This window comes from Embiotoca jacksoni, unplaced genomic scaffold (genome assembly GCF_022577435.1).
Source record: "Embiotoca jacksoni isolate LCO1_2020_lvr unplaced genomic scaffold, fEmbJac1.0.p SCAF_38, whole genome shotgun sequence".
Classification (NCBI taxonomy): domain Eukaryota; kingdom Metazoa; phylum Chordata; class Actinopteri; family Embiotocidae; genus Embiotoca; species Embiotoca jacksoni.
In genome coordinates, this window is record NW_027185390.1 from 1,549,476 (window position 1) to 1,574,466 (window position 24,991).

The 24,991-nt window shown below is 42.2% G+C and overlaps 1 protein-coding gene across 1 annotated transcript in view; it reads right to left on the bottom strand.

Moving 5' to 3' along the window:
- The window catches only part of LOC138208448 (SLIT and NTRK-like protein 5), a 28,914-nt gene extending 14,658 nt beyond the window's left edge, over positions 1 to 14,256 (bottom strand). The window contains exon 1 of the mRNA XM_069166313.1: positions 14,204 to 14,256. The gene's annotated coding sequence lies outside the window, so the exon portion shown is untranslated. The remainder of the gene's footprint in view (positions 1 to 14,203) is intronic.
- Positions 14,257 to 24,991: the final 10,735 nt, after the last annotated feature.

The window sequence follows — 24,991 nt, forward strand, 5'->3', positions numbered from 1 at the left end:
AAATAGAGAAGTCATGTCTGCGTGAGTTATTCCAACATTTTGGGGCACTCTGTGGGTAAAGCGGAGAAGGAGATAAAGATTTACAGCCTGCGAGAGAACAGTAAATCTAAAGCTGTTGTTGCAGCTCAAATCTGATCTTCATTCCAGTCACTTCCTGTTTGAAGTGAAACACTCATCAGATCATTTGTCAGCCATGAGGGCCCTTTCAGTCTGGGTGTCACCGCTGTGACAGCATATGGTGTCATAATCAGTCACCGAACGGTTTCCTCCATTACTGACATTTCTCTCTGGACTTTGATTCCGAACAGAGTTATCTTTGTTGAGCAAAGAATTGCCTTTTCTCAGCAGCAAATATGACTTCAGTACCATCAGCAAACAACCCCCCCCCCCCACACACACACAGGGATATATTTCTTGGAAAATGTGGCCCAAAACGCTGTGATATAACACCACAAGGTTAAAGGACGCTAAGGAGTTTGAGACACTGGTGCCTTCGTCCAAATTCGACCAAAACCTCTGACTCTTCCACTAACTCCAGCCTTCAAATTTAAAACGTTGGGATATTCTGATTTGCTTTAACAGCAACTAATTACTGGTTGACCAAAGTCTTACAACACATTGGCAACATGTTTTTGCCATTTCATTATGGTAAATAAAGGATCTTAAGCACCTAGTTCGGTCAGATCACTTAGAATACGCAATAAAGCAGCTCACATTTACAATAAGAAAGGCTACTTTTCAATGTCCAATTCTTGGCAGTGAGCTTGCAGCTTCTCCCTGCAGGTGTGAGGCTTCCGCTGACTTCGTAAAGGCATGTCAGGTGTGTTGCAGACATGAGAACAATTGCCTGTATATTTGTGTAAAGCATACGATGGACAGCTCGTCTCTTGAAGGTGTTTCCCTGCTGTCTGCCAGGAGCCAAAGGCATGCTGGGATAGGCTGCAGCCTCGACCCAAAACAAACAAAAACAACAACAACAAAAATAAAGTTCATGAAGCCCAATGAATTCATCTTCCCTGTAACGGGCAATTCCCGTGGCAATAACATTGTCAGTTATATTCTGCTGCACAGTCACACCTGTGCAAAGTGTCACTGGGGTGACGTGACTCTGGACAGAGAGCTCTGCACCACCATGGACAGCCCTTTTCAGCCACTCCACAATGAGCTGTCCTCAGTGAGGAGCACAGTTGGGAAGAAGCATTCAGGAGTTCCTGCGTCCTCTCTGACAGTAATACCTCCATATAGGAGGGTTTACACCTTAGCTATTCTGAGAAACAGAAAAAAACGGCCATGCCCTGCCTCTCTGGGTGAATGTACCTGTGAGTGCAGGTCACTGCTGGAAGAGTTGTTCTCCATATGTTAATGTACAATTAGGACAACATATCGTTGTGTTAAATTTCACATTTCATTATATACCGTACGCTTGTGTGTCTGTTTTTCTTCTGGCCGGTGGAAGCAGAGGGCGGATGCAACTTCTTTCATGTAAGACTAAGTAAATACATTTATGATGTCATTAGCAAAATTGTGGTAGTCCTTCTGAAAATAACTCCATCATAAATTAGATATTAGGCCCCAAAGAGAGCTATGCTTGGGGGCGTACCTGGTTGGAAATCAAATATGGTCACTTCTGGCTCCAGAAATCCTTGGCAATCACCAAGATGCCAGATTGGAGGGTTCAAAACGGCCATTCACAAACCAATGGGTGGGTTGCCGCTTCATTTCAACACATTGTTTCTGGGTGTGCATAAGCTGTCACCAGTTTTGGCCAAAAAGCTGTGATATGGATTCTCAAAATGTCTGAAAAGACTTGTGAGTATGCGGTTGTTAATTTTACTTGAGGCAGAAGCATTGTGTCAATAAATGGAGTCTAAATATCTTGAAAAGGTGAAACGGGATGAAGATGAGAACGGGGTGTCAGTTTTTCATACTGCGTTACGTCAACGCGGAGCTGTCAAAGGTAGGTGCTGAGACTTCTCAGTCTGTTTCATGACAAATTCGTGCGGCATTGCTTTCGTTCATGTCGAAAATTCTCATTTCAAAAAGCCACAGCCCTAAGTTTTTAAATGTTTGATGAAAGAAGTTACAACGTTGGGTGAACGAACAGAAACAAAAGTCATTCATCTCGTGCGACAGGCAGCTGTGAAGTTGAACATTCACCAAGCCTTTACACAGTGACTGTTTGCTATGTCATTCATCCATTCTGACTTGGTATCCCTAGCTAGCTATTTCATTGTAATTGGGGACTTGGAACATTATCATTATGTCTCTGCGCTGTACTCCTCAGGGCTACACAAAGCCTGTTTTACTACTCATTCATTTTTCATTGGCCCGGGCTTGTTAATTAAAATGCTGAATGGCACACTTTAGGTTGCAAACACAAAATGTTCTTATTTGACCTTTTCTTTTTGCCAATATGTGGCGCTGCCTGAGTATGACGTGTTGAAGAATGGATAATGTGCTATCCGAGCTGACAGGCCTCTTTGGGAAAATTAATGAGAACAAAGTGAGCAAGAAAGGGAACTGTTGAAAAGGGGGAGTTTCTTGTAGCTTGATTTACTCTTCATGGATTATATTGGCACTGTGGCTCACAACTGGTTAATGGATATCATGTCGTTATTTATCATGTGGACACCTGAAATGCTGAGTGATACAAGAGATCGTGGGGGGAAAAAGAAGGAGAAAGTTTGGCAAAGACAGGTAGACAGTGATAACCATCATGGATGCCATCTGTCTTTCCTTCATTAGTGCTAATGTTTGTTGCACCCTGTTTGTTCTGCGTCTAATTAAATATGCAAATTGTGACACAAAATCGATGTTTCCGAAATGAACAGTTGTCAGACGCTGTCATTTGTTGTACCTTGTCTGAGCAACAAAATCATTTCTTTCATACAATTAGAGGCAGGGAGCTGAATTTCAAGCAGCACGCAGCTGAAAAGAGGGATTTCACCAAACCGCAACCTGATGAATCCATTAACAGATTCCTTCCTCCTTTCCTTTCCTTCATTCTGCCGAAGAGCGCTACCAAAATGAGAGGCTAAAATGGATAAAAATCTATTATCTGGTGCAAATTAGTCAAGCCTTCTTGACTATCTCATGAGTCATTACAGAAAAGGTGAAAATGATTCTCCAGTAGATTAACACATCTTCATGAAATGTAATAAATGGTCCTTAGCCTCAGTGATGACCACATGTGCGGCAGATGAAGATTTTCTTTGAAAGACCCAGTGGAAATGGGAGGTAAGTACCAGCTAGTAGCACTAATATGCAATACCAGACCACAGTCTAATTGGACAGCTCTTTAATGGATGTTCCTGGAGACCACTTGATGTTTTGTAACGACTGTTTCCATCTGGGTAAATGGACAGGCACGGTAAATATTTTTTTGGGGATTTACTGCAACACTGTTAGGTTAGCAGTGGTAGCAGGGTTTAAATTATTTACTCTTTGGGGCTCTTAAAAGAGTGTTTTACACTGAAAATGGGAGAGACGAGTCATTATTATAAGTTAATATCACAAGCTTGCGTTAAAAGTTCAATCTAATTCCTCCAAAGAATACTTTTACACAGAACTTTGCTGGGAAAGGAATAAAAAAAAAAAGAAAACCAAATGATTTTAAAGAAATTATTCTCAAGCTCAAGCAAAAAAAAAAAAAAAAAGAATGAGTCAGTGCTGATTCCAGAAGCTCATTCACTGGAGATACTGTTCTTATTGCTAGGGGCTTTTTAGTGCTTAAGAGCTTTGATGAACAACTTATTCATTTGGGTCTTTAAGTTGTTGAGTTTACATTACCCATGTGCTGGAGACACTGGTTATCTCAAGACAGCGAACAAATTACAATTTGCCTGCCACAGGGCTGCAGCTTCTATTGAGGGCACCAGGGTTGTCTATGTCTCTGTGGATTTTGGGGGGTTTGATAGACAAAGGTGTCTGAAAAATAGTAATAATGTAAAAACTACTTGTTGGTCTATGTCCTAACCTGCCTTTATGTTCCTTACTTTTACTTCTACATCCAACTGTACATCCACAGTTAATAAAAAGAGTGTGAGATCCAGTCTTTTTTAACATCCACATTTTTTTTTGTTTTCAACCAGTAGAAAAAACAGGAAATGCATCGGGTCAAAAAAACTTAATCAACACACATAATGAAACAATACAATTGCCCGGCAACTGTTGAGATGAGTCTCGCCAAAGTCGACAGGCACTCAGAAACAGTATCCGCAGGCAAACAGACTTGCAAGCTTCGACTGTGCAGATCTGACCCTGGTACTGTGGTCTCTGATACCAGCAGCAGTCGCACATGCGTGGGAAGCGTTGAGGTCAGCGACCACGTATGGGATCTGCAGCGGTCGAGTAAATTCAGGTCGAGTATACGAGTGAATGCGTACGTCTACGGGGAAAACGTGCAAACGCTTTAGTCACCACTGCAATGGTTAAAACCAAGTCACGCAGTACTTCAGTGAGATTCTGACACTGTTCGAGGTTGTTTCTCCTGGACAAGGCGAGAGCTTTAGTCAGTGTCAGAGTATGGGGCAATGGCTATTTCCTGGAAGCTGGACGCAGCGCCAACTTAAGTAAGAAAGATTATGTTTTGCCAGTTGAACCCACCACCGTGGAGAGTGAAATTAAGCCCTTGTGCTCATGCCTGGTCATGGTGGGAAGTGGGACGCCGGTGAGGGATCCGAAAAGCAGTTCTAACCTGTGCGGCGCCTGAAGTACTTCGTAAGGTTAAGCCAGCCTGCGACGTGTGACCTTAATGAAAGCAACATGGACACGCAGAGAAAAAGGAAGGACCAAGAAGAGAATTAGACAGAGAGGTTGTTCAACATTAAAAAAAAAAAAAAAAAAAAAAAAAAATTAAAGAAATGTCTGCAGCGCTACTGTGGGATCAATAGGCGCCATGGAGGAGTGTTATATAAGCTATTACCGTGCAGTATTTAAAACCGGCAGGCCTGCAACAAAACTGGAGCGATCATTTAAAGCTCAATTAGCATCAGTGAATACCACTGGCTAATGCTCCAAAGCTCCCCGCGTCTGAACTGTGTAATCAATCACCTGAAGATCTAAACTCCTCAGATCCTGCAATTTTCTCTGACCAACACCAACACGCTAACTTTCAGAAAACACTTGATTGATTCCAGCTGGTCCTCGGAGACAGGTAATTGCCTGTTTTCGTTTTCTGTGTACACCGAGAGTGCCGACATAAGAGGCGTGGAGCGTTTGAACAGGAATGGCCATTAGCTCTCCTCTGTCCGCGGCTTTGTCATCCCGTCGGGTCATTTGCTTCAAGTAGGACTGGATATGCTAATTGGTGTAACAAGTTTGAATGTCAGTTTTAAACTGCGGTTGATAAAAATAACAATCTTCCAGCGCTTTGCTGCAGCTCGTCTATGCAGCTCGCTCGCCTACATCGTTACAGTTGTATTTACTCCTCTCTGCCGAAAGAACGTTTCCTCTATCTCAATAAAGTTCTGCATTTAAAATGTAGGTTTTTTTTGTGATCAAACTATTTCCTTTTCATCCTTGCTGCGATATCAGAGCACCACTGCGGTTCCAGCTCCACTGCAGGTGAATTTATCGGACAGCGGCAAACGCAATCGTTTGAAATCTCCATTACGTGGGAGACGAGCATTGCTGCGTTTGCAGTATCAATCACGTTCTCGTCTGCCCCTGTGTGTGTGTGCTTTTAAAGATCATCAGTGTTCCCGGGAGAGAATGAAGTTGTTTTTGACTTTGCCTCCTCAGAGGCCGTCTCTGGAATTTGAAAGATCACTTGTTTGTACGAGAAAGACAAAACGCATTGAGGAGAGGGAAAAAAAAAAAAAAGAAAGCAGCAGAGAGCACAACACAAGTGAGTGGGAGTTGTGAAGTATTGATTTACCATTACGGCTCATGTTGACCTTGATGCAGCCCACAGAAGTACACTTGCGCTACCAAAAATGAGCCATTTTGATTGTGGTCTATTATCACCAGGAGTATTTTTTTTTTCTTCTTAAGACTGCAAAGCTGCAAAAAAAAACAACAAAAAAAACGCTGCTATCAGCATTTTAATCACAATTTTGTATTTATTTTCATTGTCTGTTTGTATTTCTTATCAGAATGAATTACATTATCAGATTTCAAATCTCAAATTTGAGTCTTTTTCAAGTTCAAATAAAGGATGACATGCCACTCAGTGAGGGTTACGAAACTCATCTCAAGTTCAAAAAAACAGGGACTCAAAAAGTTCAGCTCAAACAAGAGTTGATACAACGTACAGCGTCTTCGCCACAAGGCGCGTCTCCTGTGTGCATAATGTCATGGTCACTACAGGCAGGAAGACATAAACATTATTACAAGAGAGTTGAGGCTCCTTTGTTGAGATCCTGAATGTTAACCGAAATGAATGAGAAAAAATAAATAAATAAAAAAAATAAAAGGTCGAATACTCAGTCTTTTTTTTTTATATTTACATTTTACGCCGCCTATTCCTTCGGGGGAACCACATCACATTCATTACCCCAGCACTTCATCCCTAATCCATCCATCCATCCAGCTCAAACTTCTGCACAGTGCAAGACTGTCATTTTTTTTTTTCCAAATTAGAAAACAAAATACTACCAAATGTACTCCAGGCAGCAAAAACATTTTCTGCAAAACATATTAAATGTATTTTGCAGGGTATAGGTTTATTGTTTCCTAGCTGTAATGCAGTATGTCACACTGTACTACAGGGGATGCATTCAATACGTCTAAAATGTATTTCCAGTATATTAAATCAGTTTTATGTCAATTGAATTTGGTTTCAGTTTATTTACACTAGTTTAATATTGCATTGCATAATGGAAAATGAAATGAACATGTGTATCATAACTTTTCAAGTACTCAACATGCACTGACTGCAGGCTGGAGAAATACTGCACCTCTGGTGTGTACTATTTTTGAAGAGGCACTTCTGTCAGCAGTATCATAATTAACAGAGATGGTCATTGTGTGCGTTGGTGTGATTTTAATTAGTTTCTCTTTCTGCTCCTGTGCATGTGTGTGTGCACTTTTATTTAGCCGCTGTGTGTTTGTGTATGGACTGGTTCATCTTAGGCCCGTCAGCCACCACCCCGTGCTCTCACGCGTTGTGAATCATGAGGACTGAGGGTTTTAACAATAGTGAAAAATAAAAAAAAACACACCAAGAGACTCTCCTGTAGGGGTCTTGCTGTGTATGCACATGCTCGCGTACGTCAGTGTGTATCTGTATATGGGGTCTCACTGCTTCATCCTCCATCTTCTTATCCTTGTTGTTCTTTCCTCTGGGAGGCCGTTTGGGTTTTCATGTCGCTTCCCCCTCTCCCCCCCTTTCTTTTTTTTTTTTAAGTAGGACACTTCTGCTTGCTTGATGTTTGAGTTCGGGTGAGGGTGGTGGGGGGGGGGGGATGGGGATGCTTTAAGACGCTGCTGCGCCTTCTGTTTTTGGAGAAGCTGAGATATGATTCAAAGCCCTGACAATCGGATGCTGAGGAGAACAACAACTATTTTGGGTACAACGGCAGCTCACCAAACACAGCATGATTTGAGTGAAGATGGTACAGAGCGTCTGCTTATTGCACATTACAAGAAAGTGTGCGAGCGGGGGTGACGGGTGGGGGTGAAGGTGTGGGTGTGCCAGTGAAAAGGAGGAAGAGGAACTTGAATTTTAAACCCGCAATCGGCGATACTTTTGACATTAATACTCAAGCAAACGATTGATGTGATGAGAAAGGGCCAATCGTAGTACCGAACCCACTGAGAATGGACGCGCAAGCCGACACTTCGAGGAAGCTTTTTAACGACTTGCAGTTCATGACCTTGGTTAGGTGGCTCCATGTTGACGGTATGTTTGAAGCTCAACAGTCTCCTGAGTAAAGGTAACCTGGCCAGCAAAGACACAGACAAGTGAACAGCGTCTGGCGAGGAAAGTGGAGATCCGCAGCTAGAAGTCAACAGAAAAGCAGACATAAGAGCTAACACTGAGGAGTTGCTTCACTGTTTAATATTTTATCCAAGGAAAACTGCTAAAACAAAAATGTCTAAAGTTTTAACCTATCAAATGTTAAGATTTCCTTTTTTTGTTTTACATGATAGTAAAAGTGACAATTAGGGGAATAAGGGTGCATTTGCCTTGATCTTTCACTGTTACATTAAGAATCATGACCACTGAAACACTGTTGAATGTTGCATTTTGCAAGAATGCTCTTTATGCATTTCTTTTGTCTTCTCTGCAGTACAGAAAACATCCTGAACTATGACCCCAAAACATACATTTCTGTGCATGTTACACCCCTTTGAAGGTACAACCGAGTATATCTTTGTGTTCAGCGCTGCTCAAAATAGTTTCATTAATTTCTAATTTGATGGAAATGGCTTTAAGTGATTTTTGTTGTTGTTGTTTAAAAAAAAAAAATCATTGCTGATTCCGGTATCTGATTAATTAATAGATTCCATTTGATTAAATATATCTACACAAGTATAAGCGGGACATTATCTGAGCAGCAGCAGCAGCAGCAGCTTCCTGTGTCTACAGAGAAGGTTTTCAGGCACACTACTTTCTGTAAGTAATCCACATTTTGACTATATTCTGAGCACAATACAGAAACTACAGTAACAAGTAATATGAATGCTTGAACTTCCTTCCCAATGAAGGCCAGAGATGTGTTTCAAAGACGCTACAAAGTGGACAATAATTTTGTATTTACCTATTTGTGTGTGTGTGTGTGTGTGTGTGTGTGTGTGTGTGTGTGTGTGTGTGTGTGAGAGACTATTTCCAAGGTCAAGAATCAATATTTGAGCTCAGCCGACAGCCAGCTCCGAGAGCTTTTCTACTTCAAGCCGTGACCTTTTCACGTCAACGGCTTTAACACGTTTGGTAAATTAACAACCTTTCACAAAGTTCACAGGAAAACAATTTAATCCCGGGAAGTCCAGTCAGGGTACAAACACGGGAAAGGAATGTAAAACCAGAGACGCTACGAATGACATGAGAACAGACGAAGAGTATTTCTGCAGAAGAGGCTGATGGCAAAGTGGAAACAGGTACGCGATGAGGATGGAAGCCTCACAGCTCCGACACTGACAGTAAAGTGTTAGGGCACTATATGTAAACAAGGAGGCTCTCACAATTCATTTTTTAAATGATCAATTGACTTCATACAAACTGCAGTAAAAAGAAACAAACTATATCGGATCAATAAATCTTTGAAACAGTATCAGTTCTCTTTGGTACACCTGCCACCATTTTTCAAGGTACACGGTTGTACAATCTGCTGCAGGACTCCTTGTTCTTCTTGTGGCTTTAGATAGCTCTTTACGGCTCTGGCTGTGTGTTAGGATTCAACGCATTGCCTCAGAATGAATTTGGGACCAATGCGATGCCTCCCAGATGGCATCGCATGATGAATAAGAATTTAAACATCTAAAGTGCCTTTAAAGTTTTGCACAGCTCTTGGTCGAGCAGAAACACAATGATTGTGAGAGCAACTTTGATCATCTTAGTCAAACCGAGTCCATGTGAGTCATATAGGTTGGACCCTATCGGTAATAATACGGCACCTAGAAGGAATCCGGTCTCCCGCACTGCTATACCGACAAGTAATCTCTAGGATGTGCAATGCAAAAACACCACAGAAAGATGTCTTACTGATTCATCACAAATGCTGCAGAATATTACTTGAAGAAAGACTTTAAGGACGAGAGAAATGGGAGTAATGGAAAGTAAGGTGGATGGAAATGGGAAAAAAAAAAAAAAAAAAGGGCAGAAGGTGTAGGGAAGTAAAGAGTGGAGGGAAAACGATAGGGCAATATTATAGGGGAAGTAGCGAGCTGAGGGGGAGTAAGAATAAAGAGGATGAGAGGATAAGCACATATCACACAGGGATTTAGGGTAAAAGACTGTAAACTTGCTATCACAGGATGTCAAGAATAACCCGTCTGCTGTAATTTCCCTCCCTATTTCCTTTCAGAGTCGTGGAGAAGTTATGCTTGTTATGAAACAAAGTGATTAATCTCTATAGTTAAATAATAGGAGGCTCGTTTTTTTTTGTTTTTTTTGTGTGGTGACTAAGCATTTTTGGAGTGTGAAGCATTGGTCATGGCCAGCTGGTAGATTTTTTTTAACTACTCAGGGATTTAGCGGCTGCTACCATTGGCAATAAATTGGATTAACTTTTAAAAGATTTTAAGCCTGACTTACTCCTGCTGTGTTTCATCTCAGACAAAAACCATTGCCCTCACCTAATACAAAATTCAAATAGCATTAATGATGCACCATTTTTGTTATTTTGTCAGGAACCAGAATAGATGAACTACATAAAGTGCAAAATTATATGAATGTCACATGCTGGAGGAGTCTGACATTGCATTCAATAACTCACAAACAATCATTGCAAGAGACATGTAGAGAGACCAGAGGGCAGAAGGTGGTTTGAAGGCCGGGGCTAATATCATAATAAACGAGAAACACTTATTCCTTCTCCTCTTTCTTATCCTTCATCGGGGTTGTCCTTTGGTGTCCGCAGTGCAGGCGCCAAGGAAACACAAAGACAAGGTCTCTCTCGTATGCATCATCTATGTTCATTAGTGCCACCATTAATATCTATGTCATCTTTACCAACGGCTTTGCCAGGCTGCAACTGCTTCCAATTTGGGTGTTATCTAAAGATCTACCTTCGGTGTAATGTGACCTCCATGATGCCGCAGTGAGCATCATGAGTAACGCCGTGCGACGGAAATGTGCACACACAGCTCCCAAATGACCACTTGTTCTACATTAGAGCAAATGAATAGCGGGGCATATTGCAGGGAACACTTGCACAACGGCTTTTGACATTTGTTCTCTGAGCAAACTTTAAATTAGGTCTTGCAAAAATTAACTTAGACTTCTATTGCTTGTTCTTTGAGGTTAAAAGGTTCAGTGTGAAGAAAGAAGAAATCGGGAAAAGAATTGGAAGAAATTGCACATACTTTCAAATTGATCTTTTCATCACTGTATAATCACTTCAGATGACAATCCTCTTCCACAGAGTCACCATGTTGCACCACCATGTTTATAAGGCAACCCAGAAAGGACAAACCAAACACTGGTCCTACAGAGGCATTTCTACCTTTAGGCCATTCTCCTACTTGCTTGTAAAGGGAGGGTAAAGGAGTGTTCATTAATTCGCAAGTTTTCCCACCAGACACCATTAAATCCAACACACTGCCCCTCTAAGAATGTACTGGTGGTTTACCGTCACTGACTGCCACCAGGAAACAGCATCATTCCCCATTTGTGGAAGCATGCAGAAGGTGCTGCAGGTCACCCAGCTGTGCCTTGTCCAATTCGGAAAGCGATTAAAAATGTATGATCCTCATTCATTCATCCATCAACAAATATTGGACATGCAATATTTGTTGAGCAGTCCCCATCGCCTGCCTTTGCATATTGAGATTGAATTATAACAGAGTCTCACCAACTAACCAAATGAAAATGCAACAAACAATGGATTGCATGCCATTATCTAAATAACGTATCCCGATATACATGACATGTTGGCAATAAAGGTGCAAAGACGAGTACTTCTAATACTGCAAACGAACGACATTGATCGCTTGAATCGTCTTCATTCAGTTCTTATTTACATGTCGACATATCAATGTTTATTCACTGGGAAAAGAATACATAAGTAGAATCAACACAATTATCGCAGTAAGGAAATTAAAACACTCATGAGACCTCAGTTAAATATACCCTGCAAGAATTTTCTTTTGAAGGGAATGAACTGCTCTACTTCCGCTTAGTACCAGTAAGCAAGCCTGAAACTGTCTTGGATTAAATGTGCATGATACCTAAAGACGCAAAAACCTGAACTACCTAAAACTTTTGCAAATTTATCTATCTATATTTGTTAAGCAATAATGGAATATGGCCTATTTGCTTTCCAGAACTCCTTAACATGCATCTTTTGGCATGGCTTGATGCAGAGTGTACTTTATTTATAAAAATGAATTTATTTGTTCACCTCAGTGTTTCCTTGAATGGAAGCCTGTTCAAGTCGCGGCCTGCAGCCAAGGCAGGGCCCCTTTGAAGTTGTCTATGGCCCGCAAGATGCTGCCTGCAGATCAGGCTGGCATGTGTGTGATATGATAAATACATCTAAGGTACATATCTCTGAGCCGTTTAGAGACAACTGCATCACAGACATATGAGGATGTAAGTAAGTAGGAGTGTGCATCTTAAGTAATCTAGGTGGCAATCTCTGTGGGAGGATAAGGGGAAACCCAGTGTGTGTCTGTTTTTGCGGCCATATGTGCCCAGTGACTGCAACAGAATTCCACCCACCACGCATTCGCTCAAAGTCAAGCCCGAGAAGCAACCCACCCAATGGTTTTTAAACTGCTGCTTCTAAACCTCGAATGTGGCATTTTTGCCATCGGGAGGAACGAAGGGTGGAAACCGGAGGACACGGGAGGGGGGGGGGGGGGGGGGGGGGGGGGGCACAGAAATACTAAAGTGAGCCAAGCAAACAACGAGCTTCAAAATGTGTCTCTCGAAGACAATGGTGATTGTAAAAAATCACCAATTCCAAAATGAACGGACGTATCTTATTTATTTACTCTGCCAGAAACAGTAAGTAATAAACCAACATTTTTTTTAGTGTAAGGAATACATAGCTATCTATTGACATTCTACTGCAATTGTTATTTGTAGCTATTAATTGACAAAGTCTTCTTGTGTAGCCCCAGGTAAGTTTCTAATTTGGACCAAGCAGTTAAATAGCCCTGCTTCGGTATTATTTAGCCTTTTCCCTGCTCGTATTATATTATATTTCCATTTTGGGTGAAATTGACTTCTATGCACACAAATTGGGCATCATTTGGTCATCCATTCATTTACTGTACCGACTGTCTTTGGACGGCGGAGAAAATAGAGAAACAAAATTTGTCTGAAAACAGAAACTGACTTGACCTGGCATTCCTGACGTCCAGCTGCGGCAAATGTAACAAAACTCAAACGAAAATGTTACAATATATGATGCACAGTCAGGCTTTTATGAGCATTTTTCTTAAACGTCACTGTGCGGCCATTAAGCCCTGATGTGTTATCAGCTGGCATTAGTGTCGCTGTAGTGCTCTTGAGGCCCTCCAGGCTCAGGCAAATGTGTTCAGAACTGTCAGAGGGGGGGAAAAAAAAACCTTGATCCTTGATTCACTGAAAATTCAGTTTTCAAGGATTTTATGAAACACCTCTTGCTTTTAATCTACTCAGCGACTATTTTAAAGGATATAATACATGTCGGCCGCATGCTGGGCTCTACAAGGCCATGGTACTTTCTGATCTGAGATGTCTGCAGCTGCATGATGTTGAGGCTCAATCTCTTGTTTGAAATGTGCGCCTTATATATGTTTATTATCATTTCCTCCTATCTGTAATAAGACATCGCATGAACCTGCATGCGGGACTGTATTTGAATATACTCCACCACCACTCAGGAGAATGAAACTTCATTATGAATTATTCCCTTTAGGAGATGAGGAACTCACAGTGTCAGATGCCGTCGGCTTGGGGACAATTGCGCATGTGGAGGCATCTGGAAGTGTGTCATGTTATTTGAGGACAGGAAGACAGCGAAAACATGCACCACGACAAACTTGAGCTGCTCGAACATAAACACTGGGTGAAAAATTGCGGCCGATATGTGATACTGCTAAAATCACATAATAATCCTGATTGCTTTAAAAAAAAGAAAGAAATCCTGACTTGTTTGCAGCACGGCCGATATTTGTTGCATTCCTAAGAATATGTTGGCAGCTAAACTTGGGAGCCTCAAACGCCTCGTGGATTTCATCTGGCTGGGGGATTGTTTCTTTCTTCCACGTGCCCCACTTTTGAGATCCAAATCCTTTCAAAGACTTTTTAGGTCATATTTGGACTGTCACATCAGGGAACCAGTTCTTAATTGATAAAGTGTCATCTTTTTTTAACTGAATAATTATCTTGGAAAAGGCCTTGCAAGGCTGAAGCGTTCCAAAAAAAAAAAAAATCAAGGTTGCATTGGTTGTTATTGTTTTTCATGTCTGTACACTTAGTCATTGACAAAGCCAGTGTGAATGCGAGTCGAACTTTTCAGGGTTAAAACGATATTAAAGAAGAAATATGGCAGTTTTGGAAAGACAAAAAGTGAACTCTTCAAAACTGCCTGCACACCCAGATACTTACCCATTGGTTCTCTCGCTCCCTCCCCCCGCCGTCCACAGGATGACTTGACTCATGTTGCCATAGAAACAGGAATTACCAAAAGCTCAATAATATCTGGATGGAGGGTAGAGAGGGAGAGAGAGAAATAGAAAGATGTGGCTTCAATACAGAAACAGTGATAGTTTGTGATGCGAAGGTGTTCTTTTCACAAAACTTGAATCTCAAATAAAGGTCGTAAATTAAGAATCAAACTGGCAAGATGCATTCATTTACATTAAATAAAGTCAGGAATTAAAAGAGGTAACGAAGGGTGTCTTGGACAGACTGCGAAGTCGTCTGGGATAACCTGGGATTTTGGGATATATGACACAACTGGAACCACCCTATAAAATTAGATCCTTTTCACCCTGCACACATTTGACTATCATGAAAGAATGAGATGGATGTGATGGTCAGTTCTTCAAATGTAGCTTGGTAGTTTCTTTCTTTCAACCTGGTAAACACCTCTGATTTATAGTTTCTCTATACATTTGCAGCCGTCGACCACAAGCCGGGATAACTCGGATGCCGGTGCCGTGACATCACCCCGGCTGTTTTCTCAATCTTGGAAAAGCTCTTCATGAGACACCGAAAACATGAACGGTTTTCGCAGACGACGAGTCAACTCATATTGACGTGCATAAATAAACGTGATTTGCATTTCTGAAAGCTTTTCTTTGGTTTTCTCATTGGATACATTTGTTGCTGGTAAGCGGAGGCAAGAGGTTGACCAAAAGTTTTACGCACACGCTACAGTTCCACTTACTAAACCGGGCAAACAAAAACACAAATCCAGCAAGATGGAAGTGCCGACTGGGAGTGCATGTATGGAGCGAGGTGATTGGCCTGAGTGGTTGCAGGTGTGCTGACTGAGGAAGTGGGAGCAGGTGTGTTGGGTGTTGCAGGCAGCACGCAGGAGCAGCAGAGACCGTGACATTATTAGTCTTTGCAGTTTTATTATCCGTTTTAGTCGCAGTTTGAGATGTAATTCTAATGACAATTGTGTCATTTATAAATTCCATATTTTTATTCTACCAGAACGGGGTCACTTTGCAAGGCGATGCACTTTATAATGCTAAAGATTTTGCTGCGCTGCAATCACGGAGGTCGTCAGTCTTTAACCCACTAAACTTTATGTACTACATACGTTACATGATCGATTTTACGCTTTATGCAAATAAGTCCACACGTATGCCATCTTCAGCCATCATTTTTTTTTTAAATTGTCATCACAACACTTACATTTGTCAGAAGTCTTTGGCTTTTGTCCCATTCAGCACATCCAGCATGTACAAGTCAATTGCCTGTGGCACATTTCCATCGTTCTCTTCACGACTATCGCAGAAATAATCACATGCCTCGCCACATTAACAGGAAGAATTAAAAAAAAAAAAAAATGTCTGTCAGGAGCAGGATCCTCTCCCTCTGCTGCTTATCGCCGCTCTGAGGCAACTTCTTAAGTGGGAACAGGAGATAAGATGAGTCGGGAGGAATGAGATATCACGGTCTAAACCGAGATTTAATTTGTGATGGAAATTCTAAACATGCGGCGTGTCGCTGAGCAGGTAACACTTTGGGAGGTATGAGCTCTCCATCTGGGCAAACAATTGCTCTCAGCCTGTGCAAACAATTCCTAATTACTTGTGTCTGATTAACTGGCGATTTTGAGCCGAGTCTCAGACGTAAATAAGCCACAGGTGCGCGTGGGCCCGATGCCACATCGAGCACGCGCAAAGACACAAGACACACGTATGTGTTTGCGTTACGCAACGAGTCAATGTTATAATAATCCAGTTTAGAAGTGCGCCGTAAATGTGACATGGAGGTCTGGCTTGCTTCATTGTTAAAGCTACGAAATACTTCCTCTTGTCAAGCAGGAGATATTTTGATATTTTCTTCATGATTCTTCATGAAAAACAAAACATTGACACACACGTGTCAAATAAATTCAGCATTACCTGACATTTAGGTCCTTGGCACTATTTTTGTTTTTGGCAGTTGAATTCCTGGCTGTCAGTAAGCAAAGATATCACGCATAGAAGCCTGCGCAAAGGTTACTCTCCTTAGTTTCACAGATTTTCACCCTGTTAGACTCAGAATATTCTACTGTCAGATCCTACTCCATTAAACCTCGGGGAAAGTAGTGGAATCTGACTTATTTCTTGCCACATCCCAACACGGGGACCCCTAACTTATCACCTGCTGAGTGGGACGGCCCTGGGCCGGGCACTATGCCTATGCTTGTCGACGACATCAAAAACTGATTCATCATTAACGAACCCGCTTGAACATTTTTTTTCTTTCATTTAGATGTTTGCTTGAATATTCAAAAGTCCCTTTCATCCAGAAGTGTCTATACAAGACGTGTCATTCTTGCCAAAATTATTCTGTGCGTGCTCGTCTTTAAAAAACAGAGCTGCTCTGATCAAAAGCCGATAAAAATAGCAGTGAGAAAAAAGGCGACGGATCGGATTCTGTACTGTATTATGCATCACAAAAGAGCTGCACCCTTTACCTTCTTTGCATCGTATGTTCCAAATAGGAGACATGCCTTTTCACACGCTAGGGGAGAAAGAGCTGCTGCACACGTGTTATTTATCTTAGATACACAGACACCAGAAGCATTTACGATTCCCTTTGACACAAATATTTCAAAAACAAAGACCGGCTTAACAAGGATCCTTAGCACCACTGAGAAATAAAGAGCGAAATGAATTTTGCCTGCATGAACAAAATTTCTGCCCACTTACTCCTGTAAACTAAATGTATTCAACTGCTGTTTTCCTCAGGTGTGATGCACACTGTGGTCCTTTCATTCTTCCTGTCAGGGGACGTTCTCGTGGGGAATTCTCAGCTACGAAACAAAGGAAAGTTTATTTTTCTGGAACTTCTCATTTTCTTCTGCTTCAAACTGCCTCTCCGTACTCCACATGATTCGTCCTCCCATGGTCCTCTCTTTTCCCTCCCCCCCTTGGCTTCTTCCTCTCTCAGTCTCACAAGTGTTGCCCTGAATGGTTTTCCTTAAATGGAGGTCTCTGCGGTCACACCGAATCCAATGGCACCTTGGAAAAGACTGGCAAAGCTGTTATCCAGTTCCCTCCCCGAAGACTAAAACTCAACTCCCTCCTCCAATGAGGGACACTTACTAACATCCTGAATCTTAATTTGGCCAGTTCTCTATCTCTATCCCGTGGAGATATCTACAGTGGTGGCGGGAATGCAATGTGCTTTTTTTGGGATAACAATTAATGACATCCTGGCCTTATATCTTCAAGTGGATCCAATTCGCTTTGGGGATTAGATACACTTGTACCATGCAAACTCTCTTTGATTGAGCCAATTGATACAACGATTCAGTACCAGGCAGAGGCAAGCCCCCCCATGTGCGGTGCAGCGCATCAGCGAGAACCAAATGTGCTGCATGTGCTACTTTACAAATTGCCAAGCAAATATTTCAGGCGGCTGTTATACAGGCAAAAATCCACAGTTTATACTGACTAAAAGAAACAAGATGTGATGAATTTTCTCACTACAAAACACCACCAGACATCTGTGGTGCTGTTGAAATGGTTACCTCAGTGTGATTTGCATTTTATTTGAATGCATCTCTGCATTTAGCAATGGATGTAACTGCAGCATGCGAACACTGTTGAACGAGTATCTGAAATGTTCGGTGGAAAAATCCCATTTCAGGGTTCAATGGCTCTTGTGAAGCCGCTCATTCGGGAAGCTGTGACATATACGCTCGTGTAAAGCTTGTCTATTCAATCAATTTCCCAATTTTCAATTACTGACATTACTGCTCTGCATGCCACTGTTTTCCTGCACAAAATGTATGAAACTAGTTTTGGGTCGATCAAAGCTGCAGGACAATTAAAGGTGCCTGCACATCAGCTGATGAGTTTTGAAGTACAAAGTTTCTTTTTTTGTTTGTCTTCTTTTCATTTCAAGTCTTTTTAAGTGAAAGAAGACGGCCTTGTGCAGTTCACAATTTAACACAAAGGATACATTTTGCATGCTCCGCTCCAAAAAAAAAAAATATGTATTTGAGCTTCAACAAAAGATACCTGCAAAGTTACCCTGATCAACAAAAGGTGACCATGATGAAACTCCAGCAAGGTTGTGAAACAGAGGTCATCGAAAAGAAAATGTGGTTTTAAAGAAAATGTCAATTTCACACAAGTGGTAAAGGGAACACGAGCAGGACTGTTTGTTTTATGGGGGCACAGTCTGAAATGTGAACTGAGTTAATCTTTGGCATTAATATTCAGACTTCAAACTTCTTATTAGACAAGACATATTTTATTTTCTTCTCTGCGTCCATCAGACCACTGAAAGTGCTTCCGAAGGTCAGAGACAGGTCGGAAAATATAAAAACCACTGCGAATAGGAGCATTGTGAATGATTTAAACACACGCTACCTAAATGACACATTTTAGAGCCTAGTTTGCATTTGAAAAGCATGTTATTCTCCCAGCTGTGTTTATGCCACGTTAGGCATCAATGGAATACCATCAAAAGGAAAAACATATGGCTTATATTCCCGTTTCCTCCTGACGATTTATACTGAAGGCAAATAAGTAGCCATATCCAGTGCCATGGAAACGATACTGTTGCCTCAGACTGTATTTAAAAATAGGCCTCGTTGTCAGGTCTGTAAATGGAAGCCAATGCAAAAGTGCCCTAACATTCAATACCACTGACGGCCAATAGGGGCTGGCTCCAAAAACCCTCCAATAGAATCCCGTTCAAAAAGCATACATTTGTCTCATAAAATACAAAGTCAATACATTTTTCACACGTGTTATTGTGGGTTCATTAGCTAAATTTAGCCATTTAGATTGACATACCTGTTAGGTTTCCAGTGGGCGGTGTGTCCTCAGGTCCTCAGTCAGATCCACCCCTTGCTCCTCCCCAACTTGTCCATATATGGTCACATCTGGCTCCAAAAAAAACAACAAGATTGCGTTGGTCAAATGCCAGACTCAAGACTTCAAAACTGAAGTTCACAAACAATGGATGACATCATAGCGGGTTGCCTTGGTAGCTTTAATGCGAGAGCTAGCTGGGGTGTGTCGCATTTTAATTTGAAAGGCACAGGGTTGAGGGGTTTAGGGGCCGTGCAGCACCTCTTCTCGGTTGTGACCTTGTGTTTTTGTGATTCTGACAAAGAGGAAGCAGAAAGGGTGAGAAACTGCCAAACTGATATCACACATATGAGCCATTATTGCTGCTTGACTCCCTACCCAAAATGCCAGGCATGTCTCATCAAATATAACAATGCAAATCATTACCCAGATGACTTTTTTAAGACAAAACATCTCCTTTAATATGATGATTATGTTGATGTTAGGTCAGGCATGGTGACTCATGATCACCCACCTCGCTGCATTGGGAAGAGAGGTGTTTTTAACCGGAGTGAAACTATGAGAAATATGTAACAAAATCAGTCAGAGATTACTAATTTGGCACTCTTTACTAACATTGAGAGGCCAGCATTTAGTCTATTTGTATATGTTAAGTGAGTCAGCTTCATCAGCAACATTAGTATTACGTAAAAAGGCTGGCAGCAACCTGTGAGGAACGTCAGCCAGTGTGCCGTCTTCTTTGTTTTTAGCTGGATTTTTCAATTCGAGTATCACACTGAAGAGTGAAGCTGAGCTTGACCGGTGCAGGAAGGGACAGCAATCTGATCCGTCCTGTTTGGAGGGCTGTGGCGGCGGCAGCAGTGTGTGTGTGTGTGTGTGTGTGTGTGTGTGTGTGTGTGTGTGTGTGTGTGTGTGTGTGTGTGTGTGTGTGTGTGTGTGCGCCAGCCGGACACACAGAGCAAATGACAGTCTGCCATATGGACCACCGGCAGTGGTCTCTCACAGCAAGTCAACCTGGTCACTTTATAAATCTGTTCCATCCAGACCGCTCCAAACAGCCTGCTGGGATCCCTCCCTGTCCTCCTGATTAGCCGGTCCACACTGCATTAAGAGCCTCGCGGTGTCCATCAGGCTGATCAACCTCAACACTTGTCTTTGCTCGGATTACAGTGCTGTGCCAGTGGGCTGCATCCAATCATAGCCTCTCGGTGTGTAAACAAAAGTGAAACTGAAAATTCCACACTTTCCTCCGGCTTGTGTTTGCTGGTAAATGGGATGCACTGAGATATAAAGTGAACACAATACCATCGTCTATTTATTGCCTCTACTCAGCAGTTTGTTTGGGCTAATTGGCACAGATGATTAATTATTATATAACCCATGACAGGCCATGGTAAATTGGAATTAAATGACTGGCTGACATTGCATGTCCCAGTTCAGTTGTGCAATAAGCTAAGAAGGATTCATTTGCCGACTGTGCTGCACCGACTGCTGGATTCATCTTCCCTCCGCTCTCATTCGGTGCTCGGCAACAGGACTGGGTAGTAAACTACACATGTTTGGAGGTAAACACGGGAGGTATTTTTAACAGTTAAAGGGACTCGGTGTGTCAAGCCGCACACGAAGATGCCAGATATTCAAGCGTCTGGCAGTAAACTATCTGCGAGGGAACACAGCTGCTAATGGAGGCTGAAACACAGTCCATCCTATAAAGACAATGACTGGCCCTCACACCTGAAAGCAGCATCAGAGGGCTTTTAGAGAAATATAAATTCAAGGAAATGACTAAGAGGTAATGAAAAGGTTTTAAGGATTTCACAATGAATCGAGAGCTTATGGCAGAAGCCTGAACTTATAACTGTGGTGCAATAACTGGATTTAACAGGACTTCATATTTTCAGATTGTTAGGTAAGTATTAGGCCAAAACTAAGTGTTGTGTTTACTTACAGTTGAGGATGTTAAGTTACAACATCCCGATCATGAAACACAGCATCTTACATTTCCCATAATGCCCCCCAGTAGAGTCTTCTATGAGACCTTCCAATCCTTGTCAATATTGCTTCTCTCAGTTTGTAAGGCAGGCTGTCTTTTAAGCAGATCACAGTTTCCATGCCGAACCCCAATGACATCATCAGGATCGTATTCTTGTGAAAGCTCCTGCAGAGGGATGCTCAAACCACTCGGCAAAGCCTTTGTCGGACTCATCGTCAGTACATTGTTCCACATGAGTGCAAACGTGGTCTCAAACTGGATTTTAAAATTTCAATTGAAACAATGTTGCTGACCAGATAAAACACAGTGTGTTACCTTTATTACAATGTAGTAGTTAACTGTATGCTTCCATAAAATGTAACTGTCTCCATTTGCCTCCCATCCAGATCCTCCCACTGTCGATAACAACAGAGTTTAGTGCCCTCCCCCCTCTCCCCTCCCCTCCCCCCCCCCCTTCCAATTCAATTTCTACACTCTCCGAAGCCACTGCCAGGCTGGAGGAAGACATATGCACTGTCAGTATCAAATCTAATCAAGTCTGGGGCTCCTCCGTACCTGTTATGGTCGCTGGTATTCAGAACGGCCCTAATGGCGCTGTTGGTGCCGTGTGCGCGTCAGTGTTAAGACTCGTAATGTGTCTGATATGCACGGCTGCACTCCCTCTGCTTCCCTGTGACACATTGCATTTTTCACACGGTAGATGGTCAATACATTCTCACGGAATGTCATTCTGTCTTGCCCGTTTTCCCATTGCCAACATGATAGCTACAGGGTTTTGGAGCAACATGTAACAATCAACCACCCTGTCCACTCCTTCCTGTTTGCTTACCTCTTCGCCCTCTGTGCATCCCCCTCCCTCCCTGACTATTTCTCTCCGTCTCTAAATAATTGCTTAAATGAATCAATTACCGGCCTGGCCTCGGCACAGCATTAACTGAAATGCCAGTCTATATGGGAAAGCAATGCATTCTGCTGCAGGTATAAAGCTTCGAAGTGGAAGCATAGGAATGACTCCTTCTCTGAGATAAGCAATGCGGTGAGGCTACACCATTTTTCGCTATTCTGTGGTTCTGATAGTAAAAAAAACAAATTGTGCACATCAGAGGAACGCGCACTGGCCCAAAATGAAGTGTGATGATCACCGTCTAAGAGATTGATTGGCCGCTTGGTTGTTGTAGCAGCATCAAAGTTTTCTGCTATTAAATCCCGGACCTTTGATCAAATGGTTGTTGAGACTGACTACTGCTGAGTGCTTGCTTTGTTCACGTCCCTGTGTGGCTTCTTGATCTCATTTTAGACTAACAGTGATGCACACACAGATTTCTTTATTGCCACCGTATCAGTCACAAAAGACTCCAAAAAAAAAGTTATTATTTTTAAGTGCACAACTAAGTGTGGGGATGGACTTTCTTTTACCTTTCAGAAGAGATATGGTTTGTTTAAATTACACTTTTATGCTTCATTCACTTCACTTGAAATACATGCAGAAGATGTGAAAAAGAGCTGCGAAGCTGTGAACCGTTATGGTTCCTCACGTGAAAAAAATGGGTCACCAAAAATGACTCATCTGTGTATTTTGCTGATCTGCTGCCCCTGTAGCTGAGGCTTGTTTTGCTAAATAAAAAGATACTTGGACTAAGTTTTCGGGGAAAGTTGTCCTCGTTTCCTGTCCATCTCTTCACCGTATGCAATCTAAAAAGGGCGAAAGCTCTTTCAAAATCACAAGTCTAACTGTAGACTCCTTTTTTGGAAATAGGAAATACTTAATAAACAAAGGGGAAATTGAAGTTAATTCTACTACCTGCACAATGGCTTGTTATCCTGATTTACCATTTCTGTTTGTCAAGGCAGTTTAAGGGAAGAGGGTTGCTTTCCAGGTACACAGGTGTTCCCTCAATACCTACCGCAGTGCACGCAACTCTTGTGTGACCAAAATAGTTTTAAGTGTCACATTAAGCCATCTAATATAAGATTAACTGAGATTAACCTAAGATTAAAATCATATTTCCCCTTCAATTCGGACCCTTTGCCCCTCCTAAAAGAAACACGAGTCGTTCAAAACCTAGTACATGGCTGGACCCTATGTGAACCTAAAGGGCTTTTATTTTGAAACGGAAGTTGCCTCTTTCAGCTGACCAGTGGTGTAACCGGTGATCTCCCACTCAGTGACAGACTTTATAGTTCTGGCCCTGTTGTTGCGGCTCAGCAAAAATATTGTATATATTTTGTTTCCCCAAGAGTCTCTGCTGCGTTTTGCAGGCATTGACGGGCGCCTAGTTTCCGTCCTCTGATCTCTGCGTGTTAAATGTATAATGTATAATATAAAGCCTGGGTCGAGGAAAAACAAGCTCGAAAACAGCACAAGGTATTCCTTCAGGTCAGACTGTTTTCATATCCACCAACAAAACCAAAGGAGTCAACATTTCACAGCCTGAATAACGTTCTCACTAATTGTCGAAAACTAATTATACTTTCAAATAGGAGCAAAAGCCATAGCTCCCACTCCATTGTATAAAGTTAGATGTGTACAAGCTATTGCACCTCTTTCATGCCTTGATTGGGTCAACAAAGCCTGGAGTGCCATATTCCAGTAATTTTAACACGAGCGCACACAAACACACTTATAGCCACTCGGCTTGAGGGACTTTGGAGGAAAGAACAAAGACACATGCACACACACTGGTTCTGCAGTTGTCATCCCATTTTTCAGAGACACTTTAAACAATCAATGCCCTCTCCAGAGTAATCCATATTCTCCATATCCGTGTTTGCAAGACATAAAACATCAATTATTGTGTCAAAATTTTATTCAGAAGTCAACAATGACAAGTAGGGCATACAAATGAGGGCCCGGATACGTGCATGTGCGCACGCACAGGGTCATACACGAACTGTACTCCAAACACACACAAGCTACCCCGTCTTCTCTCTCTTTGCCTCAGACACACAAACGCCCTGTCCTCCATGCACACGCACACATTCACCCCCAAAAGCAATCCTTTTTTGAAAGGGAAAGCGGGGAGGGTTGGGGGGGGGGGGGCGGGCAGAGAGGGGCGTGGAGCACAACTCGCCAGCAAACGTACATAATGAAAAGTGCAAGCTCTGTCATTTTCTGCAGATAAAAGTGTTCTGATGAGAGCCGGAGACAATAGCAGCGCATTAATCTCCTTGACGGGCCGAGCTTTGGCTTTAAAGCACTCACTTCCCCCCATTCAGAGGCCCTCGATCTATCTAAAGCTAGACTCTCCGAAACCATATTAGGAGTTCACACACATACGCGCATTACAAAAATGCACCCTTGCAAATGCTTCACAGACGGAATTGCCAGTAAATGCACAGTGCGCGCACACCCAAAGGTGTACATTCACAAATACACATGTTGCATGACGAAAACCTTCAATACAGACACGTGGAGGGGAGTTTGGCATCAAAAGCAGCCATTCAAACAAGAATCCGTTCCCTTGTACGCAATAGTGGCATATTATTAAAGCCTTAACAGACCTCCCAACCCAAAACAAAGCGCTGAAAGATGCTGAAACTCTCCAAAATCTTAGAGGGAACAACTGGGTCGGGTGATGAGTTCCTGAGTGTAAACATATTGACGAGAACAGCTTTGGAGTAGTGCACAACAATCGAATGCCATTTACTCCAGAGAGTCATTTCCTCCGATAAAACGAGGCTGCTCCATTTAGGCACTTAAAGGCAAACAGTCGTTTTAAAATGAATCCTATGCTGAACAGGCAGCCAATGTAAGCATGCCAAGATAGGCTCACGCGTACTGTACAATGCACCAGCCAGCTGCCTCGCTGCAGCTTTCTGAATCACCCGCAACCGGGATACTAAAAGCCTGCCCCATTCCAACATAGAAATAATTACAATAGTCCAACCTTGTTGAAATAAAGGCATGAA